Consider the following 20619-nt stretch of genomic DNA (forward strand, 5'->3'; position numbering starts at 1 on the left):
AGTCGTGTCACTGGTGTCTGTCAGCCTCCGTACAGATCTTTTAGAAGTCCCTGAAGCTTCTTTTTGCTTGAATAACAAGTTTTTTCCCCCTCTGTTCCTCCAAAGGACAAGGCGGAAGCTCTGAGCAAGAGAGGAAGGAATGGAAAACAATTCCTATAAACCCTTTGTTAAATCCAGATTTTGGTTTATTTCAATGCACTTACGCATGTTGGTCACAGTTAAAATCTTTATTATTATTTAACAGTGTCTCAGTGTCAGGAACCAAACACAAGCTCATGATCCAAATGGCTTTGGCGGCCTGAGGCCCAGGAAAGTCCACAGATTAAGTAAGCAGACCGACATGCACCATGAATATGCAACAGCTACAGGCATCCACAGACGCATTTGAAAACCAGGGAGTATAAAAACTGGGTGACTTTTACGAGGAAACAGGCGAGGTGACGGGGAATAAAAGCGCAACCGGTGAAACAACACAAAGAATACATTTATCCTTGTGATGTGTTTGAGCTGTCATTAGGGCTTGGAACCCTAAAGTAAGGAGTATAAGTGCAGCTGTTCTTTGTGGATGTCAGAGGTTTGTTAGCAGAACATTATTGGAGGAAACATCATGGAAGCCAGCAGAAAGGGCAGAGAGAAAGCGGTGAAGAGGTTTAAGTTATAAAACACAGAGTAAAGCAGGGCAGAGAGGAAACTGAAGTGTTGGTACGACAACTATTACATGTGCAGCCCATAAATCCATGAAAGAATGGTAAAAGCTATTGTTTAAAAAGACAACCTTCATCAAGATTCAAGCAATGTAAGAGACGCGTCCATAAACATGCAGTTGGAACTACAATGGGAAAGTTGAAGAATGTGTTGTTATTGGAATTTAAAGATTTAAAGACGTACAGATGTCTTCTGAAGGCTCAGAGAGAAGGGGGTTGAATACTTTTGACTTTTGCACGCTGCACTGTTCAGTTTTATTTCGTTGTTGTAAAAAAATGTTTTGAATCATGTACAATTTTCTTTCTACTTCACAATTGCATACCACTTTGTGTTGGTATTTTACACCAAATTCCAATGAAATACATTTATGTTTGTGGTTGAAATGAGATAAAATATTGAAAAGGGTCTAGAGGTATAAATACTTTTGCAAGCCACTGTAAGAAAATACACATATATATGCACAGGGTTTCCCTCAGTGTATTATAAGCCTGGCGGGTCACCAGGCTTAACTTGTGCCCCCAACAGGCATAGAATTGTTAATTTATCTTAGTTTTTTTTATTATTATTGCCTTTTTTAAAGACTTTATAATTGGTGTTTAGGTATTAATCTTCCAGTCTACTAATGCTAATGTCAAGTGATATTTTCAAATTTTCTGTCAACTTTAAACATTTTTTAAGGCCTCTCTAAAGCCCCGAGGCCCAGGCTTGGAAAGTTTTCTGGGGGAACCCTTTAATTAATTAGAATGTATATATTTTTATATTTGTCTAATATAAAAACAAAAAAAAAAACTGGCCTAGTCAAGGTCCAGATCAAAAATCCAATCAGGAAATCCATCTTGAAATTGTGAAATGCAGTGAACAAATATTATCCACCCAATGTGTGGTTGCGGAAAAGATACAGAACAATCTGCAGTGGAATCCTGCAGCGCGTTTCCAACCTGCTGCTGAAAAACTGAACAGAAATGAAATTAGGAACTAATTTTAGGTGTAAGGAGACTTAGTTGCAAGCCTCCTCGCACCTCCTGTAATTCCGTAAGTTGCGCGTTAGGAACCAGGAGTTCATTTCGGTGTACGAGATGAGAGCTCTGTAAGTGTGACAAGCTGAAATTAAAGCACAAGAGAGGCAGTATAAGTCTTATCTGAACCATTATAAGAGTCACATGTTCTCTGAAGGCATGAGGCTTCACATCACCCTGTAATCTGCTGAAGGAACAATCGCTGCACTGTTGCCTTCAGAGCGTCGGGCTCGTCACACCTTCTCCTCCTCTGCCTCCCTTCCGGCTCGGACCGACGTCTTCCGGAGGTGACCTCCTGCGGCGACGTCGCTCCCGTCCGCCTCCAGATGACAACGACCTCCTCTTCCTCCTCTTTCTCCCGTGGCGGCTGCGCTCGGTTCGCAGGCGTCGCTTTGTAAATAAGCAGCAGTCATGTGAAGCTAAAAAAAAAAAAAAAAAAAAGCTAACAGTCGTGTCACAAGGGGAGAGGAGTTTAGAGTTGCGCCGCTTAAGTGGCTTAAAAAAAAAGATAAGACGACAGAACAGAAAGAAAAAGGCCTTCTTTTTAGTCCGATACACATAAACAAACCCTGACAGCGACGGGATTTATGGAAAACTGCCGACGAGGTCGCAACACCAATTAAGTCTTTTAAACAATATGGCCTCAACCGCCTGACCTCTGGGTATCCAGAGCGAAGGGTGGTATTTAGGAGTTTGAGTTACGTTTTTAAAATATTTGTTTATTTTTTTTTATGATGAACACACTCGCATACACACACTCGGGAGTATAAGGCTGAGTCTGTTCGTCTCATATCTGCTGCGACATTGTAAAGTTTAATCGGGTTTAATCGGGCAAACGGAGGCGACTCGGTGAGAAGTTTGTTTCAAAAAATGAGCTTCAATGTGAAAGTTTGAAGGGGATTCACCTTTAAGGGTTTTGTAACCATATAATTATCACATTACAACCCCACTTAATATGTCAACGTTTGCGCTATTAGCTACCTGGAACGAGCAACAGACTGTTAATTGAAGTCAGCTGTCAAATCCAACTTTATTGCTCCTTTGGGGGGGGGTGAACGTCCATTAAAGTAATTGTTGCTGTAACGCAAATGCCAAAGTTACAGGAAGGATGCTAGGAGGCTTGTAAAATGTAGAAGGTTGAATTAATGCAATGTGGAGATTTTATTTAATCTGGAAGAGAACTACGGATTTGGAAAACATTTATTTTCCATCAGCACAACGACGCCGAAGCATCTAAAGGTGCACTGAAGTGGTTTGAAGGCAAAAGGGTGGGATGTTCTAGTCAAAGCCCAGATTTCAGTTTGATAAAGAATTCGTGGAAGGACTTGAAAAGGGCCGTGAACAGCTGATCCCCTTACAACATGACACGCACGAACAAAAACTGCAAAGTCCTGACGTGTCCAGGCTGCAACTGTAGCCAAAGGCGCATCAACTGAATATTGAGTTGAAGTCTGTGAGTATTTATGAAATCACTTATTTTTATGTTGAATTTATTCAACCGTCATTATTTTTGTAGGAATCTGTTTTCACTCTGACTTTGCTTTGTTGTTAAAAAAAATTAAATAAAATAAAAAATGCATTGATCTTGATGGAGTTGTGAAAGCAATACAAAGAGTAAAACATCCAAGCGGATGAGTTAATTTGTATTGACGCTCTAGAAATGTAGTCTTTCTAGAAAAAAAATTGCGGGCAAATTGTATTTAAAAATGTCATGTCTTGCCGTCTGTTTACCAAAATATGAAAATATGGAAGTGTTTTCTGCTATGTGAAATTACAGTATGAGTAAAGAGAAGAGCAGAGGAAGATGTAATGACATCAGTATGTTGTTGGACCCTTTATTTTATAAAAGGCTTGATAACAGAAACTAGCTCGTACTGCTAAGGGACTGAACTGTATGATATGAATTCATTCAGTTTTAACATCATGGAGTGAACTTAGAACAAGTTCTTGAAAACCGTGAACTGGCGCGAGACAGAAAGCTTCAAAGCTACATTAGCATCATTAGCGTCATTAGCAGCTAACAGTTAGCTATAGCCAAAGGAATATATCATAAGTTCAGCTACAAATGATAAAAAAATTTTGTCAAGGATTTCTAAGTGGACAATGTAAGAACTGCTTCCTTTCTTACTTTAAAGGAATTATTTGAAAAAATGCCGGGGAGTCGCATGTAACAACAGCTAACACTTAGCCTAACGTTATGTGCAAAACAGCAGCACGTTTCAAAATATGAGGACAGTTTCTAGCTTTTATTATCACTATTACAAATGCATCGATATTGAGCCAAAATGTAAAAAAATATATCAGCAAATTTGTTATTAAATTTTATAAAGCAAGGGAAGGGGATTATCAGTATGTTCAAAACATTTTTCTGTACTGAATCACCAGGTGTTGAATTTCTCTGCCACATACAGTCATATTTAGTAAATTAAAATATGCACTCCAGAATTAAAGGTTTGATAATATCAGCATGTGTTTGGTTTGAAGGTTCTTTTCATTCGAGAAATGAAAAGAATCCTTTGATAATATTGAATATGACTATACATTGTATTGAAAGCTGCAGGTATAAATTATTTTTACGCTCTCCTGCTAGTTTGTATCTAATTAAATCTGGGTCGGAGCTTGTACTGCATTACCTTTATTTTATTTTATCTTATTTGTAGTCGCACTGTTAAAGGAAAAGAAATACAATACTGTCATCTTTTATTGTTATAGTAGTTTGCATCAATTAGGAAACCCCCAGCGATTTTCACGACTAGCAACCGAAAGCTCAACTCGTGTGTGACTTTATTTTCCACTCCAAAGCGCCGGGTGGGTTCGAGCGAACCAATTTATTTCTGTGGATTCTTTCTGCAATTGTCCCCATTTTTCCGAACCGTTTCAAAGAAAAGCCCTTCAAATTTAAAGCAAAACACCCGCTGTCTCAGGCAAACTCTGCAAACCAAACTGGATGCCCCTGATGACCAACTGTGCCGAATGTGAGAAACCGAGAGCCGGGGACTCCTCAGAGATGCTCCACACCATGTGAAGGCCATTATGCGTTAAGTTTCTCTGCAAGGAGGATAATTAGTGTAATAACTTATTTTTAAATGGTTTAGTTCCCGTGAAGGTTTCACTAAAGGACAAGAGACCAAGATGGAGGAAGGAATTTAATTAGCACAAAATCACATTTTTGCGCAGCGATTTTTCTACGCTGCAACTCAGGTCTTAAGGTCTGGAAAACAACTCGACAGCGGGAAAAGAATCACTCTTCTGCTGCTCTTCCCCAGCCGGATCAGAGTACATCGTTATCTCCAGTATGACATTGGTGGTGGTCTTGACCTCGGTCAAGGTGCAGATTTGTCATACACCAGCTGATAAAAATGCTGGAGGGCCTCTTGTTTTTGTTATGACTGTCAGGGTCTTGCAACAAGTGAGTCCAGCAGCTTTTCGCCAGGGAGGAAAAGGAGAAACGGAGAAGAAAATATCCTTAGAGGAGACTGAGAATAGATTATATATAAATATATACACACACACACACACACACACACACACACACACACAGGTGCAGGTGGATTCACTAAGCTGGTGAACAAAGGAAGACAGAGTAGCTTGACCGTAAAATTACGCAAATTGGAGTTCTGAAAATAAATTCACTAAGTGGAAACACGTCAATTTTGAAAAAATTCACGTTTTTCAATAAGAGGCTTGTTGGTTCAATAGGTTGGTTGGTTGTTCGGCTGTGTCAAAATTAGTGCACTTCGCAATGGAGACACTTTTTTTGCATCACACGAGTCATAATCAACAGCCGGATGTTACTTCTGGCAGAAATGACGAAGAAGAAGATGACCACTGGAAGTGGTTGGAGGATAATGGCGCAGCTTGATTTTTAATGACTCGGCACGTCAACAAACTTTCTCATCTGTGATTTTAATTGCGTTTATTATTTAATTGAATGGAATTGCAAAATTGTGGCTTTTCGACAAAGCTTTGCTCACATTTGTATCGGGAACGCAGCTTTGACTCGGGCGTGTAGGGGATGGGATGCATCCAAAAGTGGCAAAATTGTTGCTCTTAAGGACCAGACACGGGCTCTGCTGGTCCAGGAGGATACGTCGAGATTTGAGGTTATACCAGAGAAACAATAGATTCTATGTAAATAAAGGTTGATAAAGTAGACCACAATTTGGTTTTGGTCTCAGTTTCCATGTTTTCTTGCCTGACAGCGTACTCATGCTCAGCAGTCGTAGATGTACAAAAGTAGCATTCAGTGGTTTCCATCTCAGCACCCCATCATCGATGAGTAGCGACCACAACCTAGCAAAAGAGAAATATTGTCCTGTGATCGTTGAACTTCACGTGCTCTTCATGGTGAAATCTTTATTTGCGGTGCTTTTTGAGACATCAGCAGCCTTCCTTGCCGTGCGCTCTGCTGTTCCCACCTTCAGCTTCAGACAGCAGAGAAACTCATAGGAGTACGTTGTGCTGATGTCAAGTAAGGGCATGAAGAAAGGGGGAAAAGACAACGAGGAAGATAGCTTGAGGGGGCTCAAACAAAGCAACACGCACACACCTCATGCAGGGGGAAATGGCACAATGACACAGACAAGCACATCTGCTGCAACCCAGAATTGCTGGAGGGTCGCAGTTTAGTTGTTTCATCTCAGTCCCTTGTTGAAGATATTAGTTTCAAAAGCCCACAGCCTCTGTATCTGTCACCAAGAAGGGGGAAGAATCAACCCCTGGAGAAGGTTTGAGGGAATAAAGACATGGCGTAGAGAAAAGACAGGAAGACGCTATGGAAAGATAACATGTGGCAAGCAAAAGGAGGATGAGGAGATGCACTAAGAAAGATAACAAAGTGCCCAGTCAGCCATGTGTCCATATGTGTATGATTGCATGGTATCATAGGCACTTGATGCCACTTGATTGATATCAACTTGATGCAAAACCCACTTGATACAATTGGATAATTACCCACTCGTATCATCAGTGTGGATAATTACCCCTCTTATCAGGGTAAGCCACCTTCGTCACAAGGTCTTTGGCTTTTGTTTGGTGGGTTGATGTTACGCACCAAAACATGTTGATTTCTACTAAACAGGACCTCTGATCACCGGACATCCTCATGGTGTTTATTTTAATCTACAGTTGTTTGAACAGGTGAATGTGACGATGACTTCTCAAAGATGAAGCAGACATGTTATAACTCTTTGATACCGATTTCTTCTGGTGATACTGCATTTTTAGGTAGCACTTTATCTGAAGGGGGGTGAATAAAACTGACATGACACTGTCATAAACATAACATCTGTCATGAACATGAATAAGCCTTCATGAATATTTATGACTGTTGTCATAAAGCGTCATTCGGTAAATTATGACACTTTTAATACAAAGTTGACATTATTCAAAATGTCTTTATTATGACAACTTGACGTTAACCAAGAAATCATTACCGATATAAATTTGTTATAAAAGTATTACTGATTGCACTTTAAAAATTAGGTGACTTTATGTTATTAAAGGTAAAGTTTAAACAGTAATGATTTATTGGTTAATATTGGTTATATATAAAGTACTGAATATTTCATAAGGATCCTAATTTCTTTCTAGATTCAGCTGTGTGTTACTTTGTGTTGGGAAATAATATCAATTGCAACGTAGTTTATTAAAGTTTATTGCTATATGGCGATAACTAGTGAAATGTTTTAAGGGACAGAAAGTTGTTGAAGTTGGTGCTATTCATAGCAACACAATCATCTCATTTCAGCCAGGTTTGAGCAAGACAAAGTAGAAATTTAATATTCAATTGTCTTTTCCTTTAGGAAAGTGGAAAAAGTATCAGTCTGCGTTTTCAAAAGCTTTAAAGGATGTAAAAGTAGATTAAAGAAAAGCTCATTAGTTACTGATCTAAAGAAGGTCAACACAGAAAAACTATTGAAGTACAAGTAAAAAAAAAAAAGTTACAAGAATCATTCATCTGTCATGAAGCATCCCTTGACCATTAGTGGAAACAAAAAGCACACAGTGAACTCAAGACTAAGAAGACAAAATAATAAAAAGAGCGAGAATGCTTCAGGAGAAAAGAAGAAGACATTTTTCTACAGCTGAACTAAAGAGGCAGTTAATTACCTCCTATTAAACTTCCACTCAATTCAAAAGGCTGCGGGGTGCAGGCCGCTCAACTTTTTCTGACCCACAAGAACAGAAGACGACACACACATTGCATCTAAAACACTTATAGTGTGGCGGTAAATTAACATGACCTGCTTCCAACAGAGCCGAGCTCTGTGGGTCCATTGTGTCTTACTTTTTAGTCTGCAAGATGTCCTCACGTCGACACTGATGACTGTGAATCCGTGCTTGTTCGAAACAATTCGCCCCTTTGTGCTCACATGGACTGAGGGTGATTTTCTGCCTTTGGAGCAGCAAGCTGAGAGGTGTTATAAGAGATGCGGGAAGATCTGTGAAGATTAACAGGGACAAGTCAAACATCCCAATTTAAAGAACAAGGCGACGACTTCGAAGTAGAAGCTTTCTTGGCTTTCTGTTGTTAACACTTTTTTTTTATTATTATGGCATTAAGAAAGCACTTGTAAGAGATTGATGATGAAAGTTAATATAAAAAGGCAGTAAAACAGGAGTGACAAAAGTACCTCAGGTAACCGAGGCCATGTCTGATTTACATCTCACCATTTCATTGAGGTTCTCAAACGCTCCTGTATTGGCTTTTGAGGTGCTGAAAAAATTTTTGTTTTGGAATCAACCGTTCATAAGGTCAATACAGAGTTAATTGACGTGGGAGTAGAGGTAATTAGTTGCAGCAAAAAACAAGAACAAGAAAGGATCTTTGCTTAAGCACAACATCAGAAGTGCAGTCAGGAGCATTTAAGTAATTCCCAGTTTAAATTAAAGTGGATAACACTGAACCAGGAACAACAGCTGCTAGCAAAGATCAAGGAACAACATCAAGCCTAGCTTAAGCGTGCTCCAGTTGCAAAACATGAGACCAGAGGGAAATGCTAACTGTTATGCTAACTGAAACAGCCCAGTTGCTTTTAGCAACATAATCTTAAATGGAGAGAAAAATCCAACAAAGTCCTCCGCCGTCCTAAAAAGACTAGACAGTTTTGTCCGTCCATCCTCTCCCAGTTACTGAAGCTAGTATAAATCTCTTATCTTAGGACTGTCTCCTTGGTCTTTGTGGCATTTAGTTGACATGGGTGTGACTCAGTTAGTCCACAAAGTCACAATAATGTTCTTGTACTCTGTTTCACATTATCCTTTTTGTACATTGTCCCAACAATTAGTAAATCATCCAAAATTTTCTGAAAGTAGAGGCCCTTTGAGTGGCATTGGAAATCAGACGTGGGTCTGTACCTTGTGGGGTTCCTGTGCTGTTGAGGATCTTCCTAGAGACGAAGCTCTGCAGATGGACGTACTGTGGTTTGTCGAAGTAAGTCGACGTACGTTATCGTCTTCACAATGTTTCACAGGATCCCGCTCGATCTGAATCTCTCTCCACTTCTCCATCAGGGGTTTCTGCCATTGATCTAATGTTCTTTGGTAAATTTTCTACTGGGACAATGAGCAAACATAGGAAGTTGCGATTTTTGAATTGTAGTCTGTCTGAAGTTTTAGCGATGGCAAGGGATGAAGTGAATAAAACCGTTTAGTCCATGTTGGTTACAACTCTAAATACTGAATTAACATTAACAGACTTGACAGCGATATAGATCGGGAAACTTCAACACAATCCATGCCTCCAGGAGTCAATCATTGATCAATAGCTGAGGGTCCAGATTCTCTGTACGAAGCAAAGCGAAGAATAAGAGACAGTTTTTTAACCGGCTATGTAAAACACCAATGTGCTGCTGGTAGGCAAACTGTACGATCCATGTACGCTCTCGGCATAAGTCCGATGTGAGTAAAGATCAGTCTTTCAGGGTTCTTTATGATCCACCTGGCAAGAAGTCACATTTCCACATGAATATCAGGAAGCAGTGGTGGCTGAAGGCTCTGACTGTAGGACAACGCGATCTCTGATGAGCAGAGGGAAAAACAGAAAGCTCACACTGAAGGAATTTCTGGAAGCTTCCTTAAATCCAGGCTGGCAGTCGAGGAAACACGGCCCAGGTGTGTCAACTAGCGAGCGCTCAGCAGCGTTCTCCTAGGTGGAAGAGCAGCTAAAGAGGATAAAAACACAGCAAATCCTAAAATCATGACTTTCAGAGAGATGTTCTCTAAGCTATTTTGTTCCTTTTTGCATTGTTGGGTTTTTGGTTAACTTTTTTTTTTACTCGTGGTGTGTTTTATCATCTCAAAGTGACAAAACTAAAGTGGATACTTTGTCCTCTCGGCTCAAACGCTGTCTCAGATGTTTCAGTGTTTTAAGCTTGTTGCCTTGGGCAGCTTGAACAGGAGCCAGAGGACCGACTCTTTTCTTGCTGTCTCTGATCTCTGGCGAGACATTATGATGACCTCAGGGTCACATGGTAGGAGCAGGAAAGGTAGAGCACATGTGTGAATGGAAATCTGTGAGCAGATTTCAATTTAAAGTTTATTGACGAATATGACATTGAAATGAAACAAAGGACAAGGCCTGGAATCAGAAGACTTTTTAGGGGGTAAAAATGTCCAAATCATGTTGAAAAAGTTCCACACGTTTCCAGTTTTGCATTTTAACTCGGCTCACAGAGATACCTTAATGCTCCTGGATCCGACTGGATCTCTCATCAAACCAAAATTCCTTCTCTGACCTTTACTGGAGGAGTCAGTAGACCCAGTTGTTTCGATTTACTGTTTTTTTAAGCCCACTCGTTTGAAGCCCAGCCTGGTTTGATTTTGTTACAAGAGGCATTTGACTGGACTGTAATGGATCACAGTGCGGGACATGCTGCTTTCCTTAGACAAACGATGTTTTATTAATTTATGATTTCTATGACTCTGACGTTTTAAACTTTATGATTATATACCTACCCTGAAACGATCATGTAACACGACAATAGGTCATTTGGTTCATATTGTAGTTTTGCAGTTTTGGTCTGTTGGACTTCATCAAGGAAAGTAAACGTCTCCTGCAGGACGTTGTTACATAATGTAATTTTTCATGATTTACTATAGAAGCTTGAAACTAAACATTAGAATATGTTGCTGTGTGACTCGAATAAATAACCAAGCTATGCTATATTTCTTTTGATTTTATCCGGGTAATAATCTTATCAATCATTGATCAAATTTTATTTGTATAGCACATTTCAGCAGTAAGGCATTTCAAAGTGCTTTACAAAATTAAAATAACAGTGAGAAAGAGAGATTTTGAAAAAAAAAAAAATTTAAAAGATAAAAACATTAAAACCCGCACCCCTTTTATGACTTCAGTTAAACACCGTTTAACTGGGACTCTAACCCTCTGGGACTTTAGTCAAAAACACCGTTTGACAAGGACTCCAACCTCCAGGTTTTTAGTTGAAACTGGTACTCTAAACCCTGTAGGACTTTAGTTAAACGTCGTTTAACTGGGAAGTTTTCCGGGGGGCTTTACATCATTGAAACGTAAACAGTGAGAAAGACAAAAAGAAATTAATAAATAGCTAAAAAGTAAAGATAAAAACCTTAAAAACATCGAAGACATCAAAACCTGCACTCTAACCCTAATTTAGCCATAAGCAACTCTAAACAGGTGGGTTTTAAGTTGAGATTTAAAGGCGCCCAGTGTTTCAGCTGTTTTACAGTTTTCTGGAAGTTTGTTCCAAATCTGTGGTGCATTGAAACTGAATGCTGCTTCTCCTCGTTTAGTTCTGGTTCTGGGGATGCAGAGCAGACCAGAACCAGAAGATCTGAGGGGTCTAGACGGTTGGTACAGCAATAACGGATCTTTAATGTATTGTGGTGCTAAACCGTTCAGTGATTTATAAACTAACAGTATTTTAAAGTCTATTCTTTGAGCTATAGAGAGTCAGTGTAGGGCCTTTAAAACTGGTGTTATGTGCTCTATCTTCCTGGTTTTAGTGAGAACGCGAGCAGCAGCATTCTGGATCAGCTGCAACTGTTTGATTTATTAGTCAGACCTGTGAAGACACTGTTGCAGTAATCAATGCAGCTAAGGATAAACGCATGGATGAGTTTCTCTAGATCGTGCTGAAACATAAGTCCTCTAATCCTGGAGATGTTCTTCAGGTGATAGAAGGCAGACTTTGTGACTGTCTTAATGTGGCTCTGAAGGTTCAGGTCAGAGTTCATCACTACTCCCAGGTTTCGGGCCTGATCACTGGTTTTCAGTTGTAATAACTGAAGCTGTGCATTGATTCTAGTTCGCTCCTCTTTTGGTCCAAAGATAATAACTTCAGTTTTGTTTCTGTTCAGCTGGAGAAAGTTTTGGCACATCCACTCATTGATCAGAGTTACCTGGTGACATCATGATGTAGAGCTGTGTATCATCCACGTAGTTATGGTAGCTGATCTTATTTCCTGTTATAACCCGGTCCTAGGATTGAACCTTAGGGTACCCCACATGTGACCTTTGACCTCTCTAATGAGAAGTTTCCAATTGAAACAAAGAAATCCCTGTTCTTTATGCAAGATTCAAACCAGTTGAGCACTGGACCGGAGAGTCCGACCCAACTCTCCAGTCGATTCAGTAAATGTTGTGGTCAACAGTGTCGAAAGCTGCACTGAGGTACAACAGAACCAGCACTGTGGTTCTCCCACAGTCTGTATTTATATGGATGTCATTGAATACTTTTACAAGGGCCGTCTCCGTGCTGTGGTGAGCACGAAAACCAGACTGAAAAGAGTCAAAGCAATTTATTATTGTTAGGAAGTTAATTGTTAAAAAACTGATTTTTTAAAAAAAACTAATTTTGCTGATGAATGGGAGGTTGGAGATCGGCCTGTAATTCTGCATTAGTGATTTGTCCAGATTGTTCTTTTTCATCAGTGGTTTGATAACTGCCGTTTTCAAAGCCTGGGGAAAAACACCTGAAGAGAGCGATGAGTTTACCATTTGGATCAGATCATTGGCTACGACTGGCAAAACTTTCTTAAAGAAATGTGTGGGTAGGACATCTAGACAGCAGGAACCTGGTCATCCTGGGGTACTGATCATCCAGGTAGACCAGTACCCCAGGGAGACAGCAGAGATGCGGCTATTGTGGGCGTACTCGACCCAAAGGAGATACTGAGCCCAGTCTTTGGGGTTGGAGGAGGAGATGCAGCGTGGGGTAGCCTCCATCTCCTGGTTCATTCTCTCGGTTTGCCCGTTGGTCTGGGGATGATAACCGGAAGAGAGCAGTTTTGGCACCCAAGGCAGAACAGAACTGTTTCCAAACCTGGGGACCCCGGTCTGACAGGATCTCCTGGGGCTGACAGGATCTCCTGTGGCATGCCATGCAGCTTGAAGACATGATTAATCAACAACTGGGCGGTCTGAGCAGAGGTGGGAAGCTTGCGGAAAGGAATGAGATGGCAGGATTTCGAAAAGCGGTCAATGACAGTAAAAATGGTGATCATACTTTTAGATGGGGGTAGTCCAGTAACTAAGTCTACGGCAATGTGCGACCAGGGTCTTTTGGGTGTGGGAAAAGGCTGTAATAAACCTGCAGGCGGCTGGTGAGATGACTTATTTCTCGAGCAGACGGGGCAGGCGAGAACGAACTCCTTTACATCCCTGTGAACCGAGTCCCACTAAAACCTTTGATTAATTAGCCCAATTGTGCGGCTTATACCTGGGTGTACGGAGAATCTGGATGAGTGCATCCACTGTAGGAAGCGGGATCGGAGGGAGGTGGGACATAGATTCTCCCTTGGGGACAGGACTCAGGACGAGGCTCCAGGCGTTGAGCTTGACAGATATCCTCCACTTCCCATGTCACAACCCCCACAGTGCAGCTAGGGGGTAACAGAGGTGTCTGAATCATCAGGCGTGTAGAGTCTGGAGAGGGCGTCCGGGTTGACGTTCCTGGATCCTGGGCGGTAGGAAATGGACAGGTTAAACCGGGAGAAGAATATTGACCAGCGGGACTGTCAAGCGGACTGTTTAGCGGATTGCAAGTACGAAAGGTTCTTATGGTCGGTCCAGACAACTACAGGATGTTCAGCCCCTTCCAGCCAGTGACGTCACTCCTCCAAGGCGAGCTTTATCGCCAACAACTCCCGATCTCCCACATCATAGTTTCGCTCAGCCAGGGAAAGTCTGCGGGAGAAAAAGGCATATGGGCGACTTTGTCATCTTGCGAAGAGATTTGGGACAGGACGGCCCCCACTCCTGAGTCTGATGCATCGACCTCCAGAATAAACTGCTTCGTTGGGTCTGGCTGGATGAGGATGGATGCGTTAGCAAACAATGACTTTAATCGTTCAAAAGCATCCTTTCCTTCGGGTGTCCAGGTAAACGTTGTCTTGGTGGATATAAGGGCTGTCAATGGAGAAGCCGTCTGGCTATAGTTGCATATAAAATGGCGATAGAAATTGGCGAACCCTAGAAACCTTTGCAGTTGCTTGCGGGTTTCTGGTATGGGCCACTTCAAAACCGCTTTTATTTTGTCCTCCGGCGGTCTTACCTGTCCGCCCTCGAGAACGTATGAGGAAGATGACTGAGGGTTGATGAAGCTCACATTTTTCGGCTTTGACATAAAGCCGGTTCTCAAGGAGGCACTGGAGAACTTGTCGGACGTGCAGTTTGTGTTCCTTCAGGGAGCTGGAATAAATCAGAATATCATCCAGGTAGACCAATACAAAATTATTTATAAAGTCTCTTAGCACGTCATTCACTAATGCTTGGAAAAAGACAGGAGCGTTCGACAGGCCAAAGGGCATGACTAAATCAGTGACCCATTAGTGTTTTGAAAGCGGTCTTCCATTCATCTCCTTCGTGGATACGAAGGAGGTGGTAGGCATACTTAGATCCAGTTTGGTGAAAATGGTGGCTCCCTGAACGGGTTCAAAAGCAGAAGAGAGGAGTGGTAGTGGGTATTTGTTCTTAATGGTTATCTGATTTAATCCTTTGTAGTCAATACACAGTCGTAATGAGCCATCTTTCTTTCCGACAAAGAAAAATCCTGCCCCTAGGGGCGAGGTGGATGCTCGGATGATGCCTGCTGCTAAGGAGTTATTGATGCATTTTTCCATGGTTTGGCGTTTGGGACGGAAGATATTATACAAACGACTGTTGGATGGGGCGCCAGGTAGAAGGTCGATGGCGCAGTCATAAGGACAATGAGGTGGAATTGACAGGGCTTTATCCTTATTAAATATGGGCGCCAGATCATGGTATTCTACGGGTACAGAAGAAAGATTGGGGGATTTATTCTCAGAAGTATTTCTAGTCGTGGAACTCAAGGGAATGGCTGAACGGAGGCAAGTGGCATGACAGTTGGGTGACCAGGACTCGATGTGAGCTTTAACCCAGTTAATGTGAGGGTTATGGGCTAATAACCAGTTAAATCCCAGAAATGGCTGCACTGAACACAAAAAAGGATATTGATTCAGAATGATTACCTGAAATAATGAGACAGACTGGCTTGGTTTTGTGTGTGATGTGAGGTAATGCTTTACCGCTAAGGGCAGCAACTCAAAGGGGAACCGGCAGTGGTTCCACCTCGATGGCCATCTGTTTGGCTAGAACTGAATCGATTAGATTTTGTTTGCAGCCAGAGTCAATAAGTGCTGACAGGGGTAAAGACAAGTGATTATTAGAATTGCCGGTAGGAATAGACAAGATTGAGTTGTGGGTGTTGGCTCTGACAGTATTCTCGTCGTTACCGTCGGACCTGGGGGTTTAAACGGACTTGACAGTTGGTGATGAAGTGGCCGGACTTACCACAGTATATACAAATACTTGAATTTAATCTCTTACGTCTCTCCTCCAGGGTTAGCCGAGTATGCCCCAGTTGCATTGGTTCTGACTCGGGGAAAGGCATCTATGCTGGAGACTCAGGAGAAATAGCTGGTGGGTTCTAAAAGGAGAGTTACGACAGTTTCGTTCTTTGGCACGTGATCTGATGCGGTTATCCATCTTTATGGTAAGGCTTATGAAGTCTTCTAAAGTCTCTGGTTCATCTAGAGTGGCTAGTTCGTCCTTTACCTGCTCACTCATAGCGTGGAAATAAGCACTTTTTGGTGCAGCTGCATCCCAACCAGATGCTGCAGCCTTTATTCTAAAGTCAATAGCGAACTCAGAAACTGTCCTTTGACCCCGCTTGAGATTCCACAACTCTCGGGAAACGGAAGTCTTGTCAGTGTCACGACAGAAAACCTGCTTAAATTCCTTCAAAAACTCTGAAAATGTGCAGCCAAAATTGGCGAGGGAGGGAAACTTGGCCTCCGCCCACTCCAGAGCACGTCCAATTAACAAGGATAACATGTAAGTCATTTTGGCATCATCATGGTGAAAACTCTGAGGTGAGTGGCTGAAAATGATTGCACATTGCAAAATAAAACATTTACACTTCCTCACATCACCACAGAATTTCTTGGGCGCTGGCGGTCGTACCTCCGAAAACATGGCGTGGCTAGATGGATCCGGAACCTGAGATGACGCTGACGGTGCGTTCGGGACCTGTTGGGCAGAGCCTTGGAGGAAATTAGATATTTCAGCAAGCTGGCGGTTAGTTTCTGCTTGCCGGCTACCTAGCTCTCGCAGGGTTGAATCATGTGACTGTATGAGAGATTGTTGTTCCGCCAAGGCTCTCCTAATTGCATCTGCAGGGGTAGACTGTAGGTCTGAGTGTTCTGTCATGTTTGGTTCCAGTTTACGAACCCACATGCACGAACACAATCAGGAGACACGTATATCAAAACAATAAGGTTTATTGAATGGGGGAAAGGGTAAGGGAAAAAACATGCAGCAGGAGTCTGGAAGGGATAACCAGTTCAGCCACTGTCAACGAGAGGAAGCGGTTAGTAGTCAGCGAGTCCAGGGGGTGGACGAATAGATATACTGAGGGGTGGGGAGGCTTACTAGGAGCAGATGAAAGTTTCATTAGGAGCAGAGAAGAATCCAGGGGCGGTTTGGAGAGACGATCAACCGTTGGAGGGCGGACAGGTAAGTCTTGCTGTGTGGAGAAGCGAGCACTTGTTATATCCTGGACCGCTGTCAGCCACCAGACAGCGGTCCGGGATATAACAAACCATGGGAAACTCCGGAGGAATCCAGGTAAACCTGACAAGAGGAAAAACACAGGACGCGATTATCTCGAGGAAATGCTCAGAGGGCCTCTCTCTGGAATGATTTGTTACCGAGGTAAACAAACACTAAGGCAAAGTAGTGTCAGCTCGCCGCTTCTTAAATATCCACAGCATCTGTCAGATAATGTGCCACAGGTGTGTCTCTGGGTTTGACCACGCACTAGTCCAGGTGTTCTGTTCCTAGGCGGCATCTGGTGGAGGAAGTGGGAAGCAGCACGCTTCCAAAACAACAACAAAGAAAAAAAACAAAACAACCACAGATCCTGACATTAAGTAGTTGAAATTACATCATTTTTCCTGCATTTGTTTTGTTTGGGCAAAACAAATGCAGTTGAGCTTTTCGCCATTTCCGTTCTGCCCTACGGCAGAGTTGTCTTGCAGATTGAATCATATTTCCTAAGAATATTTGATCCTGACAGGAATCCAAACTAAAGACAATGTAATCTAAAAAAATGTAAACAAGTAATATACAGGCAAACTAAAATAAAAGTAAGAATTTTTGTATATTTATAGAATTCATTTCTATTATATGTTAGGAACTTAGAGAGTTCCTAAGATAACTTCCTACATCATTTTTTGGGGTCAACAGTTATTTTGGCAAAAAAATAAATTTCCCCTCATCTTTTATTTCCAAAAGATGATTTAGGTAAAAAAAAAAAAAAAAAGGTTATTTTGGCAAAAAAAGTTATTTAGTGGATTATTTTAAAGAAGGTGAAAATATTTAATTAAAATAATAGAAATTAACTAATTTCCATTAGGTTTAAGTACAAAATATATTTTTTCAAATGCTGGGGTGACATGTGTTGGCTTAAAATGGAGGTAAGACTTAAGAAAGTGGTTAACTGTTTTGGGAATTTTAGAATCCCCTAAAAAATGCTGTTTCCATGCAAAAGCGGGGCGTAAACAGTTGTAAACCTTTCTGCTTTAGACGGGGACTTAAAACGTAATTTAAAATCTGCACAGAACTCCCTGGCTTTGATAAAAATCCTCCTGCGTGTCAAGTATCCATTACACACAGTCCAAGTCCTGAGAGCTAAATTCTGCTTCTACATCACCAGTTAGCTGACCATTATTACATTCAGTAATTTTTGAGCAGTGAAAGCAGGGACACAGCTGCATAACCTCTGCTGCATTGTGACTCGCTGTCCCGGCCAAATCCTGGCAGCGACAAACCCACTCAGAGGGCAGAGTTAATGTTGTTTTTATCCAGTCTCTTTTAAGATAAGCTAATTGGAAAGCTGCTTCATTATTTGGACACATTTGTCGAGGTTTCTCTGGACACTGGATCTTCTTAAAATGTGTCTGTACTCATCAAATTATTTTTCTGAAAACTTTGCAGTGCAGACATTTTTCCCTGCAAGGTTAGTGCTCGGATGTCACAGATACGTGTTTTGGCAACATTATACAGTCTGTGCTGGAGGTTTATTCCCCCAAAAGTTATCAGGTGCTTTCTGGAGCTTACCAGAATTTCCTGGTTCTTTCCAGGAACTTTAAAATCACTTCTTCCGGGTTCTTTAATGCAACCTAGAAGGTACAAGATATTCACATGTACATTTCTTGCAACTTTCACAAAACTTTAAAGCTATTTTCTTGTAGCTTTCATAAACTTCACAAAGTAGTTTCCGGTAGATTTCCAAAAACGTACTAGATACCTTCCTAAAATTTACCAAGAACTTCCCCTTGAACTTTAATTGAACTTTTAATATATATTCCTGAAGATTTTAAGGTTCTTAAATATAATTTACCCTCAGGGTTGCAGCTAAGTACTTCCTCAGGTATATGCAGACACATCACAGTGTGGTTTTAGAGGGCAAACAGCTGTTAAATGCAGAAAATGTCACTAGTAATAAAGTTGTCTGCCATGGCGCCCTCCACTAGCGCTGTGCCTCTATGCGTTGGATATAATGCAGAACCACTTTTTACGCCACCATTTACGTTGTACTAAACTTGAAACTTCCATGAACTTTTCAAGAAAGTAATCTCTATGATCCAGGAAAGTAAGTTCAGGGAAAGCACAAGGGGTATGTGTATTTATTCTCATCCAAATATCCAAAATTACGAAATATACATTATGTTTCAAGAATTCTCCTTACAGAATCAACCTGCCCTTTACGATGACATCCGTGATCAATTATGGATGTAACTACCATTAAAACAGCAAGTTATTATTTGCAGATTTGAAACTTTGACTTCCACTTTGGGTTTTTGCAATATTTTTGTCAGGGTTTACTTTTTTTTTGTTTGTTTTAGAGATGGAGGTTACTGCATTCGGAAAGGAAGAAACCAAGGAAGCTGCTGAGATGTTGTATCCCAGGGCAAAAAAAAAGAAACTGTATTGACTTAGACTTTCATAACAGTGCTTCAGGTCAATAATAAAAAAAAAGAGTCACAGACATTTTTCAGACCAGCATCGAGTGACTGTATATATCGGTGTATTTGTGTCTGTACATCTGCAGCAGCTCCAGGCCCGATAGTGGATTTCTCCCACATAACTCTGCCAATTCGAGTGGTAACAGAGACTAGTTTCAGTCAATAAACAAATCAATGAAAGTATAGAAATCTTGTTTTATTAATCTTTTACTGGCAACAAGTATTGTTCAAAATGAAAAAAAGAAATAAATAACAGAATGTTTTCCAGATAAATGCATCTCTGTCAACAGGAGAACACATCTGGGGATCATCGACATCTGGCAGACGAGTAATCCTTCACGGAGGCCGAGATCCTCCCAGGCAGCAGAGCACAGCAACGCGGAGAGATGAGAAACGTACGCTACACCTACATGCGGTGATTTTGCAAATGTCAACAGTCTGAAAGGTTGAAAAGGTGAAAGAGTGACAGAAAAAGAAGCCACGCTCCTCCTTGTCATCGAGTTCAAAAACACAAAGAACACAAATGAACCTGAGGTGACGGTGAGGATGAAAAGACGGTTGACAGTCAGGAAGTAAGCGTCACGCTGAAATGTGCTTTGAGTTTTTATCTTTAAGAGAGGAGCCACCGCAAACGCTTCAGGCGGGAAGCGTATTTCTGGAAAACGGAACGATCCTAAACATAATTTTACTCCACACCATCTGAGAAGACAAAAAAACCCAAAACGAAACATGAATGCTGGTGTCATTATGGCTGCATGTACAGGACGATGTTGGGCTGACCTACTGTTCGATAAAATGATCTGACTAAAGAATTTCATTGTGACAGTGCAGCAGTGAACATTTTGTTTCACATTTTCTCCAATTCCTCAAGCTTTACTGCATTTTGGTGGGATTTAAGACTGAACTGTGTAACTTTTACTTTTATACATCCATCCATTTTCTTGCACCCTTTTTCCCTCAGTGGGGTCGGGGGGGGTGCTGGTGCCCATCTCCAGCCAACGTTTCGGGCGAGAGGCGGGGTACACCCTGGACAGGTTGCCAGTCTGTCGCAGGGCAACACAGAGACACACGGGACACACAACCATGCACACACACACTCACACCTAGGGGCAATTTGGAAAGGCCAATTAACCTGACAGTCATGTTTTTGGACTGTACGCTACACCTACACTGTGGGAGGAAACCGGAGTACCCGGAGAAAATCCACGCACACACAGGGAGAACATGCAAACTCCATGCAGAAAGACCCCAGGCCGGGAATCGAACCCAGAACCTTCTTGCTGCAAGGCAACAGCTCTACCAACTGCGCCACTGTGCAGCCACACTTTTATACATATAAAACAAATATTTTTTACTTCATTTG

The sequence above is a fragment of the Poecilia reticulata genome, chromosome 17, assembly GCF_904066995.2.
Source record: "Poecilia reticulata chromosome 17, P_reticulata-male-v2, whole genome shotgun sequence".
In the NCBI taxonomy this organism is placed as follows: Eukaryota; Metazoa; Chordata; class Actinopteri; order Cyprinodontiformes; family Poeciliidae; genus Poecilia; species Poecilia reticulata.